Source organism: Rhinolophus hipposideros, assembly GCF_964194185.1.
Source record: "Rhinolophus hipposideros genome assembly, chromosome: 23".
NCBI classification, from domain to species: domain Eukaryota; kingdom Metazoa; phylum Chordata; class Mammalia; order Chiroptera; family Rhinolophidae; genus Rhinolophus; species Rhinolophus hipposideros.
Genome location: NC_138069.1, coordinates 10,033,653 through 10,048,475, shown reverse-complemented (window position 1 = coordinate 10,048,475; position 14,823 = coordinate 10,033,653). Strand labels below are relative to the sequence as shown.

The following is a 14,823-nucleotide window of genomic DNA, read 5'->3' as shown; positions in this document are numbered from 1 at the left end:
TAAGAGGTCAAGGAAAGTGTTCAAAACAACATCCTGCAGAAAACGACTAGTGGCCCAAATGTTTAGATGACGAAGAAGAAGGCGGCTGGCTGGGCCTTCCGCGAGAAGCTGACGCCAGGCTCTCAGCAGCCCCCGCAGGAGCCCCGAGAGGGCGGACTCGGGGCCGCAGCGTCGGCACCGGAAGCAGGTCTCGGGGCTTCCGCGGCGCGGACGGCTCGGGCCCTTCGCCTGAGCCCCGGAACCGGTAGGTCCGGCTCGGCCCGGCGCCGCCCCCGAACCCCGCCAGCGGCTACGCACAGGAGGGTGCGCGCCGGGCCGTGCAGGTCCGGTCCTGCCCGGCCCGCCCTCCCGACGCGGCCGCGGGGCCCGTAGCCTCGGGACCGTCGGACCTGAGCACCGCGCACGTCACCACCCCCGGCGTCGCCTCCAGGGACTGCAGCTCCGGCGGCCCGACACCCCGGCTTTCCTGACAGGGAGGGGCGCGGCGTCGTCACGTGACGCCTCGCCCCCGCCCGGGTCTGGTCACGTGGGTGGCGCGGCCGCTGCGTCAGTCACAGCCCTGGCTGCGGGAGTCGAGCCGTCGCCGCCGCCGCCGCCAGCGGACGGGGCGGAGATCCGGGTGCCAGGCCCTCGTCAGCCCGCCCCCGCCGCCTCAGTCCGCCGTCCCCGGCTGGGCCAGACCGTCATGGGGCGGGGCGGGACCTCCGCCTGTGCCGTGTGAGGTGCGTCGCCGCCGCCGCCGCCGCCTGCGCTGGTCGAGACCTCCCGAGCCGCCGCCGCCGCCCGGAGGCCCTCGTCCTTGGCGAGCCCGTCCGCCTACCTGCTCCCGCCCCCTCCCGGGCGGGCTCGAATGCGCGTCCCGTGAAGGTGCAGGCCCGGCGCTGCCGCTGCCGCTGCCGGGAGATGGTTCGGGCCTAGCGGAGCCGGGACTGGAGGTGAGAGGCTGACGGGCTGACAGGGCCGGGCCGCGGGGGCGGGGTGGGGGAGGGGCGGGGGAGGGGGCGGGGGAGGGGGAGAGGCGGGGGAGGGGGCGACCGGGCCGCCCGTGGGCGCGGGGGCTCCTCGGGGCGGGCGCTGCGCACTGCGCCCCCGCCCCTCATCTTCGCGTTCCACCCCCACGCAAATAAATAAATCAGCTAACCCGATCCTAACCAACATTTCCAGAAACCCATCTTTTCCCCGTCTCTCCTTCCCCCTTTCGTTCCTGAATCTGTTTCTTCCCTCGGCGATTGCGCCGACTGCCTTGCTACTTTGTAGCACCCGATTTCAAGTTATTTCCAGTGGCAGAGAAGCTAGGCCTAGAGGCTGGCTGGCCTTACCCGGCTAGTTCTCGCTTTCCTTCTCGCGATCCTGCGCACGGTTACCCCCCCCCGCCCCCCTGGAAAAAAAAAAAGGAAAAATATTCCGCCTTCCACCGGCGAAGGGGCTTAACTAAAAATGGGAATGTGGGGGCGTGCTCCTTGAATCCCCCCGGGTAACTTGTGCGTCGGCCTGTTAGCTGATTCTCCGCGGAGCCGGGGTTTGGACGTCGATGTTTAGGCCTTTCCTCCAGCCGCCTGAGCCCGGGGTTAATCTCGTAATTGACGTCAGGGCTTTGTTCCTTCCACTTTGCTGTTCCTTCCACTCTGAGGATGGATCGTGGAAGACGGGAGTTCGAAGAGGATTCTTACTGCCGTGTACTTCACAAACGGTGTCGTTTCGAACAAGTCGAAAGGACAAAATCTGAAACGCTGGCGTGTGGAGTTCCAGCTGAGACGCCGAGTGTGATTTCAGCGGCTGGTAGTCGGTTGCAATTAAGAATCGTGCGCTTTCTTTCCTGCCGCCCGTGTGAGTTTCCCCTCCGGCCAGTCCCGTTTCCAGCGACTCGGGCGTTTTTCGTGACGGAATCTAAGAGATAGGTGCCGGTGTGAATCGGACGTTTGTAAACGACGTTTAAAACGTGTGGTGTTTTTCTAGGGCTCCGAGGTGAGAGCCTCGCAGCTTTGTTTCCATATTGATTCTGCAAAGCTTTGTCAAGCGCTTCTTGTATTTAACTGTCCTTTCACTTATCACAGTTGAAATATTTGCGAGAACTTTCTTAATTGGGCGCGTGATAAAGAGCCTTTCTGACTCGTGAATCTGCCTGGAATCATCTTTGGTCGTATGTTCATTAGGGAGTGTTGGCAAGTGGTCGCTAGGTTGTTAACAAAGCTGGTTCTTTAAATGTCTCAGGTTTACTTTGTCTCATCACTGCATTTTTCAGTCTCCAAAACTTAAAAAAAATTCTCAAGAAGTTGTTTTTAATTATGTTTTAGAGTTAACTTACCTGGAAGTAATCAAATTTATTTTTATTTTTTTAATACCAGCAGTTTCGTGTAGTTTGTAATGGCTTGCAGGCTGATTGTTTTTTTTGTTAGCTCTACAGGAACAGTAGGAAAATTTTACTTTAAAATTTTGTGTCAAGTGGGGACAAGATAGGATGTCTGTGAATGATCCAACCTTTATTGTTTGGTTTTAAAAAAAAAAAAGGGAGCTTAGCTGTGTTAATTGGAAAGTGGTCTACGATTTGGGGGTGTAAAGGTGATTGTAATGCGTTGGTGAAGCTGTGTAATTAAGAGTTATTAAAGATAGGAGTATTTTCATTCAGATTCACCTTATACTTGTCAGATGACGTACATTCTCTGCTCTGGAGAACATTTTCTGCTTTGTAACAGGTGATGCTTTGCTTTGTGTTGCAATTTTCATGTAGGTCTGTTGTAGTGTCTTTAGAGTGAGAACTGTATTTATACCTCTCTGTCTCCTCCCCAGTATTTTATACAATTATTAGATTGAATTTGAATGTGATAGCCAACCTAAGATTTCACAAAAGGGTAATCCAAAGAAGGTTGTATGAGCAAGTGATCAATATTTGAAGAGGAAAAAGTGACTATCAGCTACAGAAGGTGACAGAAGATGAAGCCTTCTAAAAGTCACGTATCTTAACCTTTTTTGAAGAGTTAAGGTAAATGTCATGGTTTTATGAGGAACAAAGAAAACAGGTATTTCTTCTTTTGTGACCATCTACTGGTTTAGAAAGGAGTCCAAAATATATGAGGCCTTCTCTTTGTATTACTTTTCGTAAAATCAAAGAAGCATTTTAAAGTATCGAACACACACCTGGACAGTGAGCCAAAAAAAGTGCAGTGTATATTATAAAAATTGATGACTTAGATTTTATTTTTTATTTTAGCTCTATCCCACAGGTATTTTAACTATACAAGCTTTCCTACCTGAAGTTTCTCCAGCTTTTGAACCCCCAATTCTTATTATGTTTTGCCCATTTTTTTCTTTCCTTTCTTCTGATAAGTTGGAACGATTATGTTTGATTTCTGGGAGGGTGTATGCCAGTCTCAGTTATTGTGAAATAAGGTGTAGTTAGTCAGTGACTAAGGACTTCTTAAAGCTAACCTGACCTGTTACCTTGCTGCTTTTTCCTTTGGTTTAAGAAAAGCACCCCTACTTGTAGTAACTCCCTACACCACCTCATCTTGTTTATTTGCAGTGATACTTTAGTACGTGGAAGAAGGCAGTCATAAGCATTCCAGTTACTGAGTTTTGGCTGATCGTGTGCATTCCTATTTGTCTCGATGTTCATTTTCACTGGCATCATATCCTGAGAATTTTAATGATACTGGCACATAGAGAATGTTAGAACCACTGAATTCATTTCCAAAATATTCTAAGAACATTTTAATATTAGGATGACTTATTCTATTTTTGAAGGAAAAGTCTTATTTAAAACCTATCTGCTCCATCAGCTATACTTTATTAAAAATTTGTGACCTGAGGAAAGGCATTTCATGTAACTTTATCATTCTTGCAATGCCTAATGAACCATGTTGGTGGGTTTTAGGCAGGTAGACAAAGTTTATTAGTAGGTACTGTTTTAAACTAATTTTTTTTTAAAAAAAAGATTTTATTGGGGAAGGGGAGCAGAAGTTTATTGGGGAACTGTATGTATTTCCAGGACTTCCTGTTGGGGAATAGTAGTGTGTTTTTCTGGGGACTCATCAGCTCCATCCAAGTCAAGTTGTTGTCCTTTCAGTCTTAGTTGCAGGGAGTGCAGCCCACCATCCCTTGTGGGAATCAAACTGGCAACCTTGTGGTTGAGAGCCTGCGCTCCAACCAACTGAGCCATCTGGCCACCCAGGAGCTGAGCAGCAGCTCATTGACTTCGTTCTAGTTGCGGATGGCGCAGCTCACTGGCCCACGTGGGAATCAAACCGGCAGCCCCGTTGCCCAGAGCTTGCGTTCTAACCAACTGAGCCACCTGTCCTCCCTAAACTAATTATTTTGATCATTTCAAAAGAACTTCATACATTCTTTTCCTGAAGTGCGTGTGTGTGTGTGTGTGTGTGTGTGTGTGTGTGTGTGGTGGGATTTGTAATTGACATGACTAGATTGTCCTACAAATCCAGTATGGTTTGGCTGCACAGATATTGTCATGCTCTGTCCTGGGATTGGGCTCCCTGGGACTGCTTGGGGCCTGAGTGGTCTCCTATGATTTTGTCAATTTGGAGCTGCCTAGTAGATTATGACTTTTCACTTCGTGTTTTCCTTTTCATGTCGTCATTAGAGTAAGGAACAGTTTTATGCAGAGGTGAGTACAGGCCAATACTCTGCATAGATGGTCTCGCCAACTCTTTGCAATTGTTATCATTTCTTCCATCAGGAATGTCACTTTTCCTCTCTTGTTCCCTACCTGTTAAATTTTCGCCTAAAGTTTCCTCACCCTACTCCAATTGTGACCTCCTTTGAATCCCTGTATCATTTTGTATCTCTCTTAATTATTTGTTAGGCAGCTAAATCTGGGACTGTAGACTGCTGGGTGACATGGAGCACAATGTATCAGGGAAGACACACTGGTAAAAGTAAGATTGTGTTACACTGTTTCACTATGTATCTCTAAAAAATTAGGATTAAAACAAACCAACCTAAAACTTCACTTAAAAAAATTAACACTAATTCCTTAATATCATTACACGGCCAGTCAGTGTTCAAATTTACTTGATTACAGTTTTTGCTTTGTTTCAACAGTTTATTTGAATTAGGATCCAAATATGGTCTATAATATTACATTGGGTATGTGTCTCCACCCTCTCTCCCCCATCCCCCACAGGTTGCTGTCGTACCTTTTTTGTTCTTGTTCCCATATAATTGGTTTGTTAAAGAAACCAGGTCTTTGCCCTATGAGATTTCTCACAGTCTAGATTGTATCCCTGTGGTTTCATGTAATATGTTCCTCTGTCCACTGTTTTTCCTGTAAATTAGTAGTTACATCTAGAAGCTTGATTCGGTTCAGACTTGAAATTTTTCTAGTGCAGGAGTATTTCATAGATAATGCTGTGCATCTCAGCTGCACACTCTTAAACCTTCAGCCTGGCTTCTCATCCTACCATGCCAGTGAAATTGCTCTTACTAAGGCCACCTGTAATTTCTATATTGCCAAATTGTATAGTCATTGCTTACTTCAACCTCTTTCTATACTTGATACTGCTAACCATTTTCTCCTTGTATTGTTTTCTTCCTTGACTTTGATGACTCTCTCTTTCTTGCCTTTCTTCCTACTAGCTGCTTCTTTGCAGACTCTTAATTCTTGCTACTTCCTTGATATTGATAGTTCTGAATTTTAGCCTTCGCCTTCTTGTCTCACTCTCCTGGGTGATCTCACCCATTTGTATTGCTTTAGCTGCCATTTGTAAGTGTTTTCTGTGCACCAGAACTCTTTCATCCAACTGAACACCCCTCTTGAGATTTAGAAAGTCCCTAATAGGCAGTTTCTTTTAGTTGGGAGAGAGAGGGATTTATTGGGAACATATTGGATATCCGGTGAATTCTAAGAAAGACAAACCATAGGAAGACAGCTAGAATGCAAGAACTGCTGGAGCCATGGGCTCCAGACATGGTCAGAAGTATCTTTTTTTCTCTCATGATATGCTCTTTGTGTATTCAGCTAGTTCTCTTTTGCTGCAGACCAACTTTAGTACTAATATTTTCTGAGTTTGAAATCTTATATTTTCTGCCATCAGAGAGAGACTGATCTGAGTCTCAATTCCAAATCTCAGGAAAGGGACTTATTAGGTTATATGTCCACCTCTAGACCACAACTTTGGCTGGGGGCTACATTATAATATGCTCTAGCTGCCTCATCCTAGAGAGAAGAGTAAAGGGCACTCTAAAACATAGTTGGTCCTTCTCATTCATCCCATGGTTATTCAGTACACACATACAGTCCTACTTTTCCCCTGTATATGTTAAATATTTTTAAAACATAAGCTATATGTACCAGCAAACACCTTCATTTTTTCTGTGGAGACCACCAAAATTCATATCTAGCTACCACATACAGAGGTCATTGTTCTCTGAGTACAGATTTTAAAGGTGATATCCTTTGTTAATAAGGCTTAGGTATGCTTTGTGTCTGAAAATTGTGGGTTAACTTCTATATTTAACCATCTCTAATGTAACTGATAGACAGTGGTGGGGGGAAAAAACCTAAAACTCTTAGGAGAGGAAGGTATCATTGTTCCCAAACTTACACAATATCTTGCTGGACAGGTACAGTATAAGGTAAATGACAGAACCATCAAATTGTATAGGCCTTCAGTTCTTGACTTACATTTTTGCTGACGGAGTGAGTTTTTGGTCAGCCAAATGAAGGTTTCCAGTTCTGTCTACTAGGAAGATTTTCATTGTCTGTTGTCTGAGATTAACACTGAGAGGACATTAGCACAAGACTTGGCAAGCTATAGTTGTATGCCCAGTGCCGCTTGCTTTTACATGGCCTGTGAGCTAAGAATGGTTTTACATTTTTAAATGGTGGGAGGGGGAAATCAGAAGAATATTTTGTGGCATGTGAAAATTATAGGAAACTCAAATTTCAGTGTCCATTAATAAAGTTTTATTGAAACATAGACAACAGCCATTTGTTTATGTATTATCTGTAGCTGCTTTTGCTGCTATAAAGGTAGAGTAATTGTGACTGTATGGCCTGCAAAGCCTAAAATATTTACTGCATGGCTTTAAAAAAGGTTTCTTGGCTCCTCTTTTAGCAGATCAAATGGTCCTTAGTGGATACTTGGGTCTGAGGATTGACTTCAGGTTGAGTAGTTAGTTAAAAGGTCTCTATTTACTGTGGTGGTTGTTAGCGGGTTTTGTTTGATTGTAGAATATGTGTGTGAACAAGTGGTGTCTGGGCATTGGCCTAGCTGTAGTTAGGGATTCAGACTTCACAGGTCAAGTATACCCTGAAGGTAGGCTCACACTATAGGTTACTATAGGTTGCTCTTAACTATACCATGTTTCCCTGAAAATAAGACCTAGCCGGACAATCAGCTCCAATGCGTCTTTTGGAGCAAAAATTAATATAAGACCCAGTCTTATTTTACCATAATATAAGACCGGGTCTTTATAATATAATATGGTATGATATGATATGATATATATATATGTAAGACTGGGTCTTATATAATATATAATACCAAGTCTTATGTTAATTTTTGCTCCAAAAGACACATTAGAGCTAATTGTCCGGCTAGGTCTTATTTTTCTGGGAAACGTGGTATATGAATGGAGAAGAGAATTTCCAGAAAAATCTGGGGTGAGGTAAGGCTAGAAGTTGATCAGATAGTCCCTATAAGTGTTCATTGTGTATGGGTTAACTATTCTACCACTTCTCAATCCCCTCACCCCAATCCTGCTCTTTTCCTTGCTTTGGAGAATGTACCACTTTCATTGCTTTTCCCAGAAACCTGCAAGTTTTCAGGTTCCTCCGTTTTACTTCTCACATCTGGCGGGCCCCAAGATTCTACTTCCTTAACAGCTTTGAATCCAAACCCTCTCTACATTATCTATATTCCTATTACTACGTTAATTCCACTTTCTTAACAGCTTTGAATCCAAACCCTCTCTACATTATCTATATTCTTATTACTACGTTAATCCAGGCTTTCATTTCTCATTTGGATTATTCCAACAGTCTTCTCATTTGTTTCCTTATTGCCAGTCTAATCTACTCCACCCTGTACCAGAATAATTTTTTCCTCTAAACTGCAAATCTGATTTTGTTACTTCTCTTCTTAAAACTTCTAGTAGTGTTCCATTTTTTTGTGTGTTCTTTTAACTGGGACATTAATGAGTTTTATGTAACTTCTGAAGGACTACTTTATAGCTAAATACACCCTTGGGAGTTTGTTGCCGTGTTTAGATTTTGTTTATTATTGTGTTTATGCCAAGCTATAATGTATCGTACTAAGGATGATACTACTGTGTCTCAGACAGGAAAAAACAGTGAGTAAAATTGGACCATCTCGTAGTATGTGCTCCTATAGGCAGAACCCAAAAGAACCCTGGCATACGAGGTGGTATCATACATTTTTCACTGTGAGATGTATCTGGAGGATCCCATCTTTGTAACTACCGTGTTTCCCCGAAAGTAAGACCTAGCCGGACCGTCAGCTCTAATGTGTCTTTGGAGCAAAAATTAATATAAGACCCGGTCTTATATACCCAGTACATTATATTACTATATCATATCATATCAGACCTGGTCTGGTCTTATATTAATTTTTGCTCCAAAGGACACATTAGAGCTGATGGTCCAGCTAGGTCTTCTTTTCGGGGAAACACGGTAATCAACACAAAACAGTTTGCAGAATAGGTGTTGTGTTCCCAACGTTAGCCGTGGCTATACTAGATATACATTTAATGTAGATTTATAGGGAACTATAAACCACAGAACGAACAAGGTTGTCAGAGTTAACAAGTGAGGCCTCTTTATAATCAATATTTAAGGACTGCTGCCTGGTCTCGTAGTATAAGATTGTATTTCCCTAAACTAGGAAATAAACACAATTATTAAATCCATTTAGTATAACATATTTATAAGCATTTTTTGCATTATTATTATTGAAGCCAAGTTACAAAAGTGGTTTAAAAATAGAGAACCAGATCTGAGACTGCATATTTCCAGAATTGAATACATCATCGGTCTGGTTTCTGTAAAACAAATAATCTATTACATTAATGTCATTTTTAAAATATTTTTCAGTTACAGTTGACATATTTGTTTTAGGTGTTACATTAATGTTATTTTAATTTTTGTTTTTATTTTTGAAGTCTTAGTTTTACAGTTACATAAGCGCTATAAACATAACAAGTTCATACCTAATTTTATATTTATAGTATTTTATTAACATAATAAAAAAGTCATCTCTCAAATCTGGGAGATAACCATTTTATTTGAAAAGGTATTCTTATGTCTTTCAGATTTGAGAAACAAACCCACAAGTCTAGTCTGATCCCATGTCTTCTCTCTAGTCTTATTTTATTCAGCACCGCCCCCCCCCAACCCTGTTTTCCAACTACATCTGATTCACCTCTATTCCCCGGGTGTGCTGTGCTCTCTTCTGGGCTGTTGCCCATGTTCTCTCTGCTTAGAACCAACCTTCCTCCTTCCCTCTCCTTCCTTCCCTTCCCTCCTTCCCTCTGGTCACTTTTCTCTGGTCAGGCTAGCTGCAACCAAATGTTGGAGATGAGGGGTACTTTTGTTTTTTATATCGTCAGTCCTAGTGCAGTGTCTGGCACAGTACGTGCACTGGTTAAATGGTTGCTGAATGAGCTAGTGTTAACATTGTACCTTCTATAAAGTTTAGGTCCATACTGAAGAGAGAGATTTTAAAATCAGAGTAGTAAAGCCTTCAAAATTCCTTCTGAATTCTGTTTAAATGTTACAAGTCTGAATTAGAAAATATTTTGAAAGTAAATTTACTCTCATCACTCACAAATTGATCTTTCAAAGTAAATATTCTGTATCATAATAAATAACTCATTTATAATTTATAAGTTTATATTCCAGTGGTTGAAGAGCAATAGCCTTAAATTGTCTTGACCTTCTTAAAGCAATATTCTTGTTCACATTTTAATAGAACCTTATTAACAGAATTCAGAGTAATTAGGATGGAATTGATTTACCTTCCCAAGGCTTGAGTACTTTCTTTATTCAGTATATTTGCATTTTCCCTCTAGCCTTTTTTATTATTTTAAGGTACTAATACATTTCAAGAAATCCTTGTACCTTATTCCTTATTACCACCTGTCTTCTGCATATGCAAATGAAGGTGAAATTGAGAAATAATTTAAGGAGCCTTTGCTGTGTAATGCTTTTTAACTTTTGTTTAATTTGCTAAATGCATTTTTAAGTAATAAAATTGCTTTTATTTTGCAATTTGGACTTGCATTATTTTCTTTTGGCTTCCTTGGGTCCTACAAATGAAAGCAGTCTTGTACTGCTCTGTTGAGCAGATCATTTCTCTGGATGTTATAGACTGAAACATTTAGTTTTTACACCTCTCAGTTTGCCAAGTATGAGTCTGAGATTTTAACAGTCTAGCGCTTATATTTGGTGAACATTTGAGAGTACAGTGTTTAAGTAAAAATAGAAGTTGATCATTTCTGTACATGTGTTTTTCTTTTTTCCTTGCACGTGTTTTTTTTTTTTGATAAAATCTTTTAGAAGTATTGCTTTAAAAACAATTCATTTAGTATCAATATTAATACTTTTTTTGGATTGCTAATATACTGAATGCAGAGAAAAGACGTACTCTCACTGTTATCAAATGTAACTAAAAGTCTTAGGGAAGAAATGGGAGACTTTATGTGGATAGAAAAAGATGAGTGACATCACCCAACTGAAACCCAACTTTTCGTGAGTAGTCCCACTGACTGGCTCTCACAGCAGTAACACTACAGTTGTGCCCTTTATAAAATACAGGTGTTTTGAGTAGCTGTTATATGCTAGCCATTGTGTTAAGCACTGGATGGCAGAGGGGAAGTTAAATTGTATGTATAGTTTTTACTTTCCAGAGGCTTACAGTATGGAGGTAAGGAGGGCAGATAGAAGAATAACAGTAAATAATTCTAATGTAAGGCAAGTGTTAAGCCCCACTTGAGATACAATGAAATGCTTTGGGGAGTAAGTTATTTTAGTAGCAGAGGAATCTTGGTGGGCTTCTTGGAGGAGGTGGGATATGTGGTAAACTTAGAAATGGGGAGAAGGAAGGGACTACTAAGTGGAGGGGCCACTTGGAGTAAAGAACTGGATCTGAATGTATGTAGGTTATTTTCAGGCTCAGATAAATCCTGAAGGCTTTATAGAAGTAGGTAAGAATTGAACTGGAGACAGTTTTAAATCCTGTTATTGATGACTTTTAAGCAGAAGAATGTCTTAATTAGATCTGGTTTATAAAGGTATAAAATAATTATCAATATATGCATTATAGAAGTTTACAGTAAGATGCCTTTGTGGGTTTTGGATATTTGCATGCTTTTAAAGTAAGAGACTGAGTCAAAGGATTGTTTTCTTCTTTATAAAAGGAACTGTAAAATTTGACTTTTAACCATTCTCTGCCCATTTATTCATCTTTGAAGATGAAAATAGACTTCTCAGTTTGATTCATTTGTCCATATGCTTTTAGAGTTCGGTAGCAACAATTTTTGAGGCAAGTTTAAGCCGGTTAAATTTGCTTTATACATTTTTCAAATATTAATGAAAGAAGTATAATTTTATTTGGTTTTGGTTCTGAAATAGCTACATGGTATGTAACAGTGCAAGACTACAGATGGAGGAACATTTCCTGTAACTGAGAAGAAACATTGTCTAAAGGGAGGCAGCTGGTTACATATAGCATGAATACTCATTTATTAGATTCATCCTTGTGAGCATATTTGTGTATGTAATAAACATTTCCTCTCTTGAATTGAGGTTTTAAATTAGCTAGTATTTTTAAAAGAATAAATCAGTTTATTGGTAATGAGTCTGGCAAATACTCTTTCAAACTAGTTATGGAACAATTGAATATCTGCTTAATTACATAATAAGCATTGCTAGTGATATTGTGTGGCCTCTAAGATACAGAAATAAAGTTTTGCTTTACCAGGAAAAGCTTCATGGAGGAAATGAATTGAGTGATAAAGGATAACAGTTGCATAGCTTTATAGATAAGTAAAGAAATATGGTTCAGTTCTGGTCTACCTGAAATAATTAAATGCAAATGTTAAGAGTGCTATATTAAAATTTGTTGCAGGATGATGTCTGATTTTTGTAATATCAGGTAATATGAGGTACTAACTTGAATTTTGAAGTATTTGTATTTTGTGGTACTAGGTAAAGAATATCATCTCTGGGCATTATTTCCTAGTAGATGAGGTATCCTCTCTTTGCCAGCCAGGCTGTGAAGTTCATTAGTTTACTCATTCAAGTGAATGTCTACTTGATGGTGTTATAAGTATGCAGTGCTGAACAAAACAGACACATTCCCTGATGATTGTCTAGTGGGAGAGAAAGTATTGATGAACATCACAATAAGTGTATACTTAATTGTGATCAAGTACTCTGAAGGAAAAGGCAATTGTCTACGTGAATTTTCTGGATAGAGCATCACAAGTTCAAGACGCCCAAACAAGGCCCCTGGTGGGAACTGGGCGGGAAAGGTAGTAAGATACAAAATGAATCTGATGATAGAAGCAGGAGTCAGATCAAGTAGAAAGTCAGATCATAACTCTGTAGGCTTTTTTAAGGACCTTAAAGTTGATACTGGTGTAAGTGGAAAGCTTTTATATTAAAAATTTTTAAGGTGGGGTTAGATGACATGATCTAATTGTGTTTTAAAAACATCACTTTGTCTGCTGTATGAAATGTGGAGGAGAGAGAGACTCGGGGAACTAGAGTTCAGTTGGAAGGCTGTAGGATTTGTCCACGTTGGAGATAAAGCGATGGCTTCTTTCGAACAGTGGCAATGGAGAAAGAAGTGAACAGATAAATTCAAAAACTGTTTTGGAGGCTGTGGTTATGGAGGTGGAGAGAGGTTGGAGGGAGGATTCAGCCCGAGTAGTTGGTAGGTAGGATGAGGCTCACTGGAGCAGAAGTGGGTGGAGGCAGGGGAAGCACGTCAAGAAATCAACTTTGAATGTAGTAAGATTGAGATTCCTCGTCACAGGACATGATCAAACAGGTCCCTACACATGTTCTGTATCTCAGAAGAAAAAGCTGTGATGTGGAGCATACTCGGGGATTTGGATGATAGGCATATAGGTGCTGTTTTAAGCCATGAGGATATAGGGAGAGAATATAACCTGAACTAGAATAAGACCCAGGGCTGAGTACAGAGAAGCATCAGCTTTTAAGAAGTCTGGTAAATAGAATGGGAGGAGCTAGAGGTGCTGGGAAAACTGGGAGGCCTGGGGTTACAGAAACAAAATGTATATTAAGGAACCGTTTGTGGCTGAATGTGTAGACGAAGTGTAGATCAACTAAAATAATAGAATGTCTGTTGGATTTAGCAACATGCAAACCACTAGAGATCTTGGCAGAGGAATAGAGTGTGACAAGTTGGAAACAGTTGAATGTTGAACAGTGATTGGGCACATTTTGGAAGGCAGTTTGTCTGTATCTACTAAAATTGAATATGCTTATACCCTGCAACCTAGCAGTTCCACTGGTAGATGTCTGTTCTCGAAAAAAGCTCACTCATGGTACAGAGAGATATATATGTATAAAAATGATCATGACAGTATTGTTTGTAATGGCAGAAAAAGGGGAAACTACCTAATTATCGTGCAACTGAAGAGTGGAGTAGTAGGTTGTGTGGATACAATCAGTGAAAATAAATGAACATGAATTAACCTCGTAGCATAATGCTAAGAATTAAAAAGGCACTGAGTCTTTAGAGTATACTGTTTTTAAAAGTTGAAACATATGCAAAACAACTCAATGTCTTATTTAGGGATAATACATATATAGTAAAAGCATAAAGAAATTTATGGGCAATGATTAGCACCAGAATCAGAATGGTGGCTACCTCTGGTAGGGGAAAGGAGCCCAGGAGGTGTGCGGGAAGGGCACACAGGAGTCTCCCACTATGTTTGCAATGCTGTATTTTCTAGGGTGGTTTGTGGGCAACTGTAGTGTCCACTGTGTTGTTCCTTACACCTTTTGGGGTAACTTTATAAAACGAATGGTTGCAAAGAAAGTGGAGGATCCCCAAGAGTCCTTTGGAGAAGGTTGCCCATGGACAAGAATAGCGAAGAGAGTGGTAGCTGGAGAGAAATAAGGCACCAGGGAAGACTCTTCTTTTTATAAAAGAAGAATATGTTTGAATGCTGATGGAAAAGATTCATTAGAAAGGAAGACGTTGACGTTGCTGGAGAGAAGTCAGTAGTTGATAAAGATCTAGGAAAAGATAGCAAAATGGGCATAATTGTTCTTTGATAGAAAGATATTTTTAACCACTGGAAAGAAGAGAATGGATGCAGATGTGGGGTAGTTTCAAAGTTGATGGTGTTGATGAGAAGATTTCTCTCTGATTCTTTATCTTTTATTTTTAATCTTTGTGTCCAGTAAAACAAGGTCATTTGTAGAACGGAAGGTAGGAGGGGGAGTCATGGACTCCATGAAATACTAGTGAGGAATAGGAAAGGTCGTTCATTGGAGAACGAAGTCAAGTTTCTGGAAAGCTTTGAGGGTCTAGTTGAGAGTGATTTATGAGACATGATTGTGAGAAATTGAGATAATTTATAAAGATATGCAAAAAAGCAAAAATGATATGGAATTATCTTTGCTTCCGTGTTTTTCAGTACATCATTTTAAATCTGAAGGCGAGAGAAGTCTCATGACTAACTTTGGGGCAAAGGTCCTTCTATGCAAAATACTGATGTTTAAACTGTTTTTATTAAAAATTGCATAATTTTGTGCTTTTTTAGGAATTCTGTCCATTTCATCTAGGTTACCTAACTTGTTGGCATACCATT

General features: G+C 40.9%; 1 protein-coding gene across 2 annotated transcripts in view; it reads left to right on the top strand.

The window, feature by feature from the left end:
• Window positions 1–518: 518 nt before the first annotated feature.
• The window catches only part of AFF4 (ALF transcription elongation factor 4), a 67,221-nt gene continuing 52,916 nt past the window's right edge, over window positions 519–14,823 (top strand). The window contains exon 1 of one of the 2 annotated variants that reach the window (XM_081034910.1): window positions 519–935. The gene's annotated coding sequence lies outside the window, so the exon portion shown is untranslated. The remainder of the gene's footprint in view (window positions 936–14,823) is intronic. The other variant, XM_081034911.1, reaches the window with a different exon arrangement.